This window comes from Sapajus apella, unplaced genomic scaffold (genome assembly GCF_009761245.1).
Source record: "Sapajus apella isolate SASKATOON/1434 unplaced genomic scaffold, GSC_monkey_1.0 scaffold73, whole genome shotgun sequence".
In the NCBI taxonomy this organism is placed as follows: Eukaryota; Metazoa; Chordata; class Mammalia; order Primates; family Cebidae; genus Sapajus; species Sapajus apella.
The window spans coordinates 958,123-969,850 of NW_022437013.1; the positions used below are offsets into that span (position 1 = coordinate 958,123).

Sequence of the window (11,728 nt, forward strand, 5' to 3'; positions counted from 1 at the left end):
GGAGGTTGCGGTGAGCCAAGATTGTGCCACTGAACTCCATCCTGGGTGACAGAGTAAGACTCTGTTTCAATAAACAAACAAACAAATAAATAAATACAAATAGAAAACTCTCCATAAGTTATTCAGTCGGTATTGAAAATTAGATATTTTATCTAGTCACACTAAGTTAGAAAATTTTACAATATATAACCTATTTAAATATATTTCTAAAAGTGAAGCATTTTCTTGGAGGCTAGGGCCCTGGTACACACCTCTGTATTCCTAATGCCAAGTGCAATGCCTAACACAAATTGGGAATTCAATAAATATTTGGTGCCCTGAAATGTTGACACATTATCCCAGAAAATGCCTCCAAAGGTCATTTTCCTATTAGGCCTTATGAACTGTTCAGAGTAAAGCATGTCTTAAAATATAAATATAAAAGTAGCTGGACTAGAAGTAGATGAAATATAAATGCAGAGAAAGGCAATCAGAAAAATCTTCAGAAAGAGTATGGCAATAGATCAACTTTTCAGTACCTAATCACAACACTTCTTAATTATCATTAATAAGTACTACAGGGGGCCCTTGTAAGGGCATTAGTACATTTATTGGTCATTTTATTCATTGTCGTTTTACTTATGCTTTGGTGCTATGTTTTAATTCAGCTGATGATAGTTGAGGTAATACGTTTGTCAGGATATCAGTGAGTTTTTATCATAATGTTTTTGCCATCATTTTTTGGTTCCATAGTATTTGCTCTGAAATTTTAAACCACATCTATTTTCCTCTTCAAGAAGTAAATATAGCTCATTGAACACACCTGCAGCTCTGGTGGTTTCTGTGTCTTTCTTCGTAGTCAGAGCCTGGCCTACATGCCAGGAACCATATCGAAGGGATCTGCAGTTGGTATTGATCTTGACACCGCATACTCTTGTGTGGGTGTTTTCCAGCATGGAAAAATAGAGATAATTGCTAATGTTCAGGGAAACTGGACACTCCAAGCTATGTCACCTTTATGGACACTGAATGATTGAACCATGATGCCACAAAGAATCAAGTGCAATGAACCCCACTAACGTGATTTTTGATGCCAAACATCTGATTGGATGCAGATTTGATGATGCTGTTGTCTAGTCTGATATGAAGCATTGGCCCTTCATGATGGTGAATGATGTGGCAGGACCGAAGTTCAAGTAGAAAACAAGGGAAAGACCAAAAATTTCTATCCAGAGGAGCTGTCCTCCATGGTTCTGACAAAGATTAAAGAAATTACAGAAGCCTACCTTGGAAAGATTGTTACCAAAGCTGTGGTCACAGTGCCACCTTACTTTAATGACTCTCAGCATCAGGCTATCAAAGATACTGGAACTATTGCTGATCTCAATGTACTTAGAATTATCAGTGAGCCAATTGCTGCTGATATTGCTTATGGCTTAGACAAAAAGGTTGGTGCTGAAAGAAACCTGCTTGTCTTTGACCTGTGAGGTGGCACTTTTGATTTGTCAATCCTCACTATTGAGAATGGAATCTTTGAGGTCAAATCTATAGCCAGAGACACCCACTTGGGTGGAGAAGACTTTGACAACCGAATTGTCAGCCATTTTATTGCTGAGTTCAAGCACAAGCGTAAGAAGGACATCAGTGAGAAGAGAGCTGTAGGATGCTTCCGTATTGCTTGTGAACATGCTAAGCATACTCTCTCTTCCAGTAACCAGGCCATTTTTGAGATAGATTCTCTCCATGAAGGAATCAACTTCTGTACATTCATTACCTGTGCCCAATTTGAAGAAATGAATGCTGACCTGTTCCATGGCATCCTGTGCTCTGTAGAGAAAGCTCTTCAAGATGCCAAACTAGGCAAGTCAGACTCATGATACTGTCCTGGTTGGTGGTTCTACTCATATCCCCAAGATTCAGAAACTTCTCCAAGACTTACGCAATTGAAAAGAACTGAATAAGAGCATCAAGCCATATGAAGCTGTTGCTTATGTTGCAGCTGTCCAGGCAGCCATCCTATCTGCAGACGAATCTGAAAATGTTCAAGATTTGCTGCTCTTGGATGTCACTCCTCTTTCCCTTGGTATTGAAACTGCTGGTGGAGTCATGACTGTCCTCATCAAGCGTAACACTACAGTTCTTACCAAGCAGACACAGACCTTCATTATCTATTCTGACAACCAGCCTGGTATGCTGATTCAGGTTTATGAAGGTGAGTGTGCTATGACCAAGGATGACAACCTGCTTGACAAGTTTGAACTCACAGGCATACCTCCTGACCCCATGGTGTTCCTCAGATTGAAGTCACTTTTGGCCATGATGCCAATGGCATCCTCAATGTCTCTACTGTGAACAAGAGTACAGGAAAAGAGAACAAAGATTACTATCACTAATGACAAGGGCCATTTGAGCAAGGAAGACATGGAATATATGGATCAGAAAGCTGAGAAATACACAGCTGAAGCTGAGAGGCAGAGGGACAAAGTGTCATCCAATAATTCACTTGAGTCCTATGCGTTCAACATGAAAGCAAGTGTCAAAGATGAGAAGCTTCAAGGCAAGATTAACGGTGAGGACAAACAGAAGATTCTAGACAAGCGTAATGAAATAATCAACTGGCTTGATAAGAGTCAGACTGCCAAGAAGGAAGAATTTCAACATCAGCAGAAATAGCTGAAGAAAGTCTGCAACACCATCATTACCAAGCTGTACCAGAGTGCAGAAGGAATGGGGGATTCCCTGGTGCTGGAGCTCCTCCCTCTAGTGGTGCTTCTTCAGGACCCACCATTGAAAAAGTTGATTAAGCCAACATAAATATAGATGTAGCATTGTTGCACACATGTAAAACATTGAAGGACCTACATTTGCAGCAAATTCTGTGGCAGTTTTTAAAAGTTCAGCTGCCATAGTAAGTTACTGGGCATTCTCAATACTTGACTATGGAACATGTGCACAGGGAAGGGAAATAACATTGCACTTTATAAGTACTGTATTATAGGTGGAAAACGCAATGTCTTAAACTATTTAAAACAGGCACAAGAATATATAATTTAACACTTTGTTAAGAATATATCTCTAAAAGTTACAGAGATATAAGCGCTTGCAATTTTTATAAATTATTAGTGACAAAATGCAATCATGAAGGTATAACTACAATAAAATTGGGCTTCTCTATTTCCCTTAAAAGTTGGGTTGGAATTATGATTATATATAGTAAGTATGAAAAAAATCATCTATGTGGCAATTTGGGAGCTGGGAAAATATCCCATCTACAGTACTTTATTATAATAATTTAATTTGTACCATTGCGAGCCCTATTCTTACCAATTAGCTAGGGTGATATGTACCTCTTCTGAACTTCTTAACCACCTATTATTTATTCAATGCATTCCATCATTAGCACATAACCTCATGTTGTTCAGTATTTTTTATATAAATTTCTGCCTCCCAGCAATACACACAAACACACATATGCATACACATAATTATATTATAAACTCCTTCATAAGCAGGGATTGGGATTAATACATTATGACATTCCACTTTTGTTCAGTGCTGACAAAGAGCAGATACTCAATAAGCGTCTGTATTGTTTGTGGTTTGACCCACGTGTTATAATAGTTTAACAATGATTTTTGTTTTCCTTGATAATTATTAGAACCTCTCTATCTTAGAGGCTACTGTGTTCACAGTGACTGCTTAAATTGTTTAAAATGATGGCATTTGGACACAGGGTTGGATGAGATGGGCGGCCTCTAGGTAAAATAAAGGTTTAATTTCATTTAGACATCTGTTTCAGAAGGGATTTATAAACCAAAGCTAAATGCACAAAGTGAAAGGCGTTTTGGAAATTGTATGGTTTATTTAATCAGTTTGTAAAGGAACTTGTTTAATTCTAGTTTCTGAATAAATTCTGTGGTTGCAGTTGTCTTATTTTGCTAACTAAAATATGTAATATAGAAAATATGCAATTGCAATTTTGGGAATACATTCATCATATTTTCAGCACAAGTGATCTTCAAAATATCTGCTCAGTATCCTAAAAGTGCACTGATAAATATAACTGCTATTCTTGATAAAAGATATGATTCTATGGTATCTGAAAAATTGTCTGTTTTTAGATGATTTAAGAGTCTGTATTCTAATTTGACCAAGATTACTTTAAAATTTAAAATTTAACTTTTGGAAAACTGACATATCATGATATATATTTGGCTATTCCCAATCACAATACATTATTTTGCTTTAACTCCCACATAGGTATTTTTTCATATAGTTTCCCTTATGAAACTGGCTTTTACTACATAAATAAAGTAAACCTTGTTGCAGTAATATTGCTTTATTTGGGGATTTGAGTGGGAAGAAGGGTAAATATTTCCATTTTACTAATATCATATATACCAGTTTTTAACTCTGATTTAAGGTTCTTTCCATAAAACTGGTTATGATGGGAAAGAAGTTCTTGTATACCTGATTTTCAGGGTAAGGAAAACAAAAATGTTAAGCTCAGTTACTGAAAACAATTTTTACTTGTTCCATATACCTGCTTAAGAAAGGCCTTAGAATAATCATATTTTAGAGACAAAGTCAAATTTAGAGACATCTAACCAAATCCTCTCATTTCACAAAGGCTCAAAGAAGCCAAGTGACTAAAACTAGATTACACAGTTAATGGAAAAGCTGAAAACTGAAGGTAGGCCTTCAACACTACCATCCCTTAGTATTAACCAACTGAAGGAAAAATGTAAAAATGCAGAGTGGTGAAATAGCTCACAACAAAGAGTAATTCACCAAGAGTCTGGCATCCCAAAGTAAATCCAAGTTACATTATTGATGCTTTGCCTAATAATTTTATATCCCTACCAACTATCCTCACTGACCTTGTTCCTTTCTAAATTTATTGTTTTCCCAGTCTCAACTTTTGCTGCATCTTTTGGGCCCTTAGGCTAACCTGCAATTATTAGCTTTCGTTGGACAAGACGTGAGTAGGGCTGTTTCTTAAGCCAGAAACTATAGTGATTTCCCTTGATCCCATAAACATGTACAAGTCTCCCCCACAATTAAAGTACTTATTAGACTTTTTGTCTCCCTCTGAAAAATGTTTCCTCTCCTAAAGTTCAGAATGAAGCCCCCCCGACACACATACAAAAAAACCTAGTTACATAAAAAACAAATGCAAAATGTGAATCTTGTTTGAAACCTCATTTACATGAAGCAGCTCGTTTATATCCTAATTTGAGCCAATTATTAAAAGTGAATACTGATTAGGGAGCAAATGATATGAAGTAATCATTTTAACTTTGTATGGTAGAATCTTGTTATGGTGTATGTTTAAAATGTCATTATAATTCAAGGTGTATTAAGAAGTACTTACCAGAGCAGGACTTCTAGAATGGCAGGATGGGAACCTTGGTGAATTCTTTCTCTCACAAAAGCTATAAAAATACTTGCAAAACTACAAAAATCAACTGTTTTAGAATTCTGGAAATTAACCAAAGATACAGATTTAGCTTAAAAGATATTCATTTAAAAAAGGTTTACTGAACTTCGGTTAGAACAGTGGGATCTATGTTGTTTTAACCTGGGGCTACTTTTATTTCCCTCTCACCACAGTAATGGAGCACAGTAACCATGAAAAGCTGGCACCCAGTAAAGAGGGGACTGATTTGTTTTGGAGCTTCATGTAAAGCCCCATCCTTAGAACACTCAATATTTCAACAGTATTTCCAATGATTTATTTGAAACCCATTATTTCCAGGGCTTTGGGCTATTTATCCTGACTCTGAGTTCACTTCTTCAGAAAAAGTGTTATCTCCAGAGTTTTGCAAACAGTAACGTGAGCTGAATTCAATAACATTGCAGTTGCCTAAGCCTGTGATCTCAGTTGCAACAAACAAGAAGCTGGCTAAAAATTTAAAAGGAATACGTTGGTAATGGGAAAAGGACCAGCATAAGGAACTCTAAAATGCTCCAACGTATTTCAGGAGATCTAAAAGGCTGCACAAATGCGTGTGCCTGCACATGTGCCAAGAAAGCTCAGAGAGGATATCAACAACTCATCTCTATCTAACTTTGATGCCAGACTCAAGCAGGAAGTAAAAGCTAATATTAACTTGTAAATTCTCTGAAATTTGAAGGTGCAATCTCCAACAAAAATCTCCTTGGAACAGGGTGGAAGAAAAACTGGCTCATAGCATTTAATAGAATATTCTGAACAATCATTAGCTGACTACAAACAATGCTTATTCAGGGGCAACTCTTAAGAAGTAAGGCTTAAAAAGAAAAAAAATATCGAAGAAAAATGCTACCAGAGAAAATAGCAGCCACACATTGCAAGGAATACAGAATCTATAGAAGTATTCTAGGAAAGTAACTGAAGCAAGCAGGAAAGAGGATCAAATCTCATAAACAACAATAAACACGAGACATTGGCATAGATCTGATTTCAAAGTCACTACAATACGTTATTTAAAATGTCCCAGTTTCAACAAGAAATTGCAAGACATGCAAAGAAACAGGAAAGTATGCAAGGTGCAGTGGCTCACACCAGTAATCCTAGCACTTTGGGAGGCCAAGGTGGGTGGATCACTTGAGGTCAACAGTTTGAGACCAGTCTGACCAACATGGTGAAACCCTGTCTCTACTAAAAATACAAGAAATAACCGCGTATTGTGGCAGGCACCTGTAATCCCAGCTGCTCTGGGGGCTGAGGCATGAGAATCACTTGAACCCGGGAGGTGGAGATTGCAGTGAACTGAGATCGCACCACTGCACTCCAGCCTGGGAGACAGAGTGAAATTCCATCTCAAACAAAAAAAAACAAAAAAAAAAACAAAAAAAAAAAAAAAAAAAAAAGAAAGAAAGAAAGAAAAAGAAAAAGAAAAGAAAAGAAACAAGAAAGTATGGCATATAGGCAGGAATAAAAGAAGTCAATAGAAAGTGTACTGAGGGCGCAGAGATGATGGACTTATCAGATAAAGAGTTTAAATCAGCTATATAAATACATTTGAAGAACTAAAGAAGACCATCTTTAAAGAATTAAAGAAAATTATAATGATAATGCTCACCAAATAGAGAAAATCAATACAGAGATACAAATTAATATTTTAAAAAAAAACATTCTGAAGTTGAAAAGCACAATAGCTGAAATGGTAAATTCATTAGATAGGCTTAATAGTACATTTCAGAAGAGATAAGAAAGAAACAGTAAACTTGAAGATAAGTCAAAAGAGATGATCCCATATGAAGAACAAAGAGAATAAAGGAAAATGGGAGCCTTAGAGGCCTGTGAGACACCACCAAATTATGCATAACAGGAGTCCAGAAGGATAGGATAGAAAGACACAGAAAAGATATTTGAAGAATCAATGGCTGAAATTTTCCCAAATTTTATAGAAAACACTAATTTACACATCCAAAAGATCAATGAACATCAATTAGGATATACGCAGAGATACACACCTAGATACTTCATAGTTTAGTTGAAAGGCAATGACAAAGAGCAAATTTGTATCCCAGAACTTAAAGTATAATAAAAAAGCAAGTAAAAGAAAATAAAAACATAGTAAAAAAAATCCAAAAAGAATTTAATGAGTTCTAATAACTACCTTACTTAATTATGTTTTGCTTAATTGCTTGGCATATAGCTGGAACCCAATATATTGTACCTATATCTATTATTAGCTTTATTTTCGTTATTGTGATTGTATTCATAGCATAAAATCATTTCATCAAGGCCACAGCTTTGCTCTAGTAGTCACTGAATAAAAAAAGGCAATAGGTAAGAAAGTAAGGTGAGTCTAGGTTTAAATTTGCTGTTCCACTACTTTTTTCTTTATTTACTCTTTTATTTTTTCTATTAATTATCACCTATGTGTACTGTCAAATTAACTGCTTTTTTTTTCAAATAGTTTTAACACTTGTCTGAAAAATATTGCTAAGGAACATGAGATAAGGCTAGAAGTGTCATATAATGGCACTTGAAATCTCTTGTAATATTTTTTGCTTACTTCAAAGTATAAATTAGACAGCTCTTAATTTCATTGTTAGAATAGTTTACAACACAATTAAGTACAGTCTTAGATTCTCTGACTACAGTTGCCAACTTTTGTTCAGTCATTTATGTAACAAGTTAAATAGAGCTTACAATGATGTATAAACAACATTATGAGTCACTGAAAATGAAACTTTCAGGTGAATAATCCATAGTAAAAGCCAATTGAGTAACTTGTCATAGTATTACATGCTAAAGAGTTGATTTATGAAACATTGGTCTTCAAAAATTGCCTTAATATTTTTCAATGAAATAAGCTTGGGGAAGTGGCCATTTAATTTTCCTATTCCACTTAAATGACAAGAAGCTTACCTTACTCTGTTGAATTTAAACTCAGGAAATATACATGTATGTTATGTTATGTTATGTTATGTTATGTTATGTTACACTATATTGCATTATATTTGAACCAATATACTACTTCCAGAACATTTGTTTTGGTACATGTGAAAATATGTAATTTACATTTTTATATGTATAATATCTTTTTACTTGTAGATAGTGGTTTGGTTTAATGTAATACTAAAAATAATAACTTTAAAATTATATAGAAAGTTAAAATTTACTAAATGTTTTCACATTTAGCTTTTAATATTCACAAATAACTGTGGAGTAGATGCTAAGTGAGATATTACAGGTTAAAATACTTACCAAGATAGGTACACAATAAAAGTTAGTCATTTATAAAAGAGAACCTAGTTTTAGAGACAACCAGTGACTTACCAAAATCAAAATATTCGTATAACATTACTTAAGAGTCATTTGATCAAAAAGACTTAGTTAAAAAAGGGTATTTCTTAGAATTAATGCTAAGGGAAACTACCAAGCTTTAAATATATCATTAACTTATTATTTAGCTTTTATATAATTTTCTATTGAACAATTTCCTTTCTATTAGTATCCAAACAAATTATACTATAATGTTTAGTGGACATAATTTGTCATCTTATTTACTCCAATTGCCCTTCAACAGAACACTGAGGTTGATTACAATGGTAATCACTTTTTTTCATTTAAAGGGGAATTAATTCCCCTTTAAAGTTTTGTTCTATAGAATTTTGAGGAGAAAATAGTTTTTTTCTTAGCCAGTGAAGGCTTTTATGTTCTAAGACCAAACTTGATCTAGAATAAGAAAACCTCTTGCTCTTCAGAAGACAGCCTGATTTAATTATCCTATATGTACTCTAAGTACTAACTCAGAATACTCTTTCTGCTTCATTCTAAATAGAGTAAAAATCCACAATTGCCATGATCTTACAATTACATAAAAAACAACAATATAAAATCTTCAGTGGCTTGGCTAATTTGCAATTGTACATGTTCCCATAAAGACTTGTATATCCCATAACATATTACCACAGAATAAAAATACAAATAAACAGGATGAAAATAAAAATTCGATCTCCAATATCTATGTTACTAAGTATTTCTCAGTGAAAAAAACCCCATTGGAAAATCAATCTCATTCTTGATTGTCTTGTTGATGCTCTTCTTTAAAAATAAACAATGGCATTGGGTCATGGGAAAACTTAATTCATTATGTTTACTTTGAGGATTTGATGTCATGTGAACATTGAGTAAGCAGCTTGTATTTACTATATTTTGAATGCAAAATAACTAAATAGCAAATATTTTTTATTTTTGATATGTTTTATTTGAAACATAAAACAGACTTTAGCATACAAGGAGTATGGAAATTTGACTAAAGAGGAAAAGAAAAAAACTAACTTTTAATGATTAGTCCAGTGAACCGTTTACTACACAGTTCAAGCACTCTGTTAGGAGTACATAGAGAAAAATGTGAACTTTCTTTCTTTCTTTCTTTTTTTCCGAGGCTCACTCTATCACCAGGCTGGAGTGCAGTGGTGCAATCTCGGCTCGCTACAAGCTCTGACTTTCTGGTTCAAGAGATTCTCCTGCCTTAGCCTCCTGAGTAGCTGGGATTACATGCATGAGCCACCGCGCCCAACTAATTTTTGTATTTTTAGTAGAGACAGGGTTTCACCATGTTGGCGAGGATGGTCTCGATCTCCTGATCTCGTAATCTGCCTGCCTCCCAAAGTGTTGGGATTACAGGCCTGAGCCATCTATTTGGCTTATGAAAGATATCTTTCAATATTGAGTTAATGCCCTTTAAGATAAAGGCTTAGTAGGCTATTTTTATTTATCACGTAATGTTTAAGAGTGGGGATTATGGGTATATGGTCCTTTCATTCTAAGCAAATTTTTTTTTAACGTTCACTTAGATGGCAACAAGGAAAAAATGTCTTCTGAGTTATTAAATTAATATGTAATTAATTAGTAGGTTTTTCATCTATGATCTCTTGCTGGGACTAACCAAACTGATTATAAAGATTATAGGAGCATAAAAGCACATATGAAATGTAACACTATTGTATGAAACAGAAATTCTTATTTTCATCTCCCTATCATTGACAAAAGCACTAAACTTATATCTTCATAATGATACTTGCAGATTTTGAGTAACTTGTTCAAAGTGGTATAACTAGGTATCTTAATTATGGAATCTTAAGACATAAAAGCCAACCTCAAACAAATCTAATTCAAACTCTTATTCCAGTCATAAATTCCTTGCAAAACCAGCAGTGATGGCTGGTGGTGTCCTCTCTTTGAAAGATAGAGCTTTTATTGAACCCTAAGCTGATTCTTTCTATATCTTTTACCATTTATCTTGCTTTTGTCTTTGGAAGCATATGAGCATGAAAATTCTTCAAGTCTTTGAAGATATGATCCCCCCCATTTCTCTTTAATTTAATTTCTAATCGCATGATAGCAGAGGCATTACAATCTGGGCTTTCAAACTGCCTTAGGCGGGTGTTAATAGAGTCTGAACTGAACTGAAACAAAATTATTTTGAGTAAAGCTATAGTTCTAAAACAGTGTGCATCAGCTAGGATAATGTACAGTACTAATAAGTATACAATAACTATTAACTATTAGTATTATAGTAAGGCATGGAGAAGTTACCCTTAAATATAGAAAGGACTATTTCCTTAGTTATGTTACTCTGTTTCTAGAGCTATATCAAGACATAAAGCAAGAATCAATGTATTTTTTTTTCTGGAATATAGTATGTTTAACATTTCCATGGGTCGGTGGCAGAAATAGAATTCTGGCTAGCTGGGAAAATGGGACCTTTAAATATCACTGATATGAAGATGGATATTAGCCTTTTGTGGCCCTAAAATGAGGTAAAATTGTGTACTTCAATTTATCTTATCTGCAAAGTGGGAAAAATATAAAACTGTGCTTATACATTGGTTGTGTGGATTGAATAAGATAAATGGACAGAGTAAGTGTTCAATTAAAGTTAGCTACTATAATTCTTGTTATAAGCATTTCCTTCACCATCGTAATTGAACCCAGTCAAAAGGCTCTTTGGATAGACATACAGGCTTTGGGGGGAAAGTCCATGATGTCAGGGCTGAGACTTAGCTCTCTAGGAATTGGCACATTAGCAGATAAAATAAAAATCACTGAAAGTTTCCAAGGCTGGTCATGGTGGCTCATCCTTGTATTTTCATCACTTTGTGAAGCTGAGGTAGGTAGATTGCTTTAGCCCAGGAGTTTATGATCAGCTTAGGCAACATGGTGAAACCCTGTTGAAAGAAAGGAAAGGAAGGAAAGAAAGGAAGGAAGGAAGGAAGGAAGGAAGGAAGGAAGGAAGGAAGGAAG

General features: G+C 34.7%; 1 protein-coding gene and 1 pseudogene across 2 annotated transcripts in view; one reads left to right on the forward strand and one right to left on the reverse strand.

Annotated features, from left to right (window-relative positions):
• Window positions 1-11,728, reverse strand: part of HTR2C (5-hydroxytryptamine receptor 2C) — a 282,832-nt gene that overhangs the window by 125,573 nt on the left and 145,531 nt on the right. The window lies entirely within an intron of this gene.
• LOC116531839 lies at window positions 1,014-2,783 on the forward strand (annotated as a pseudogene).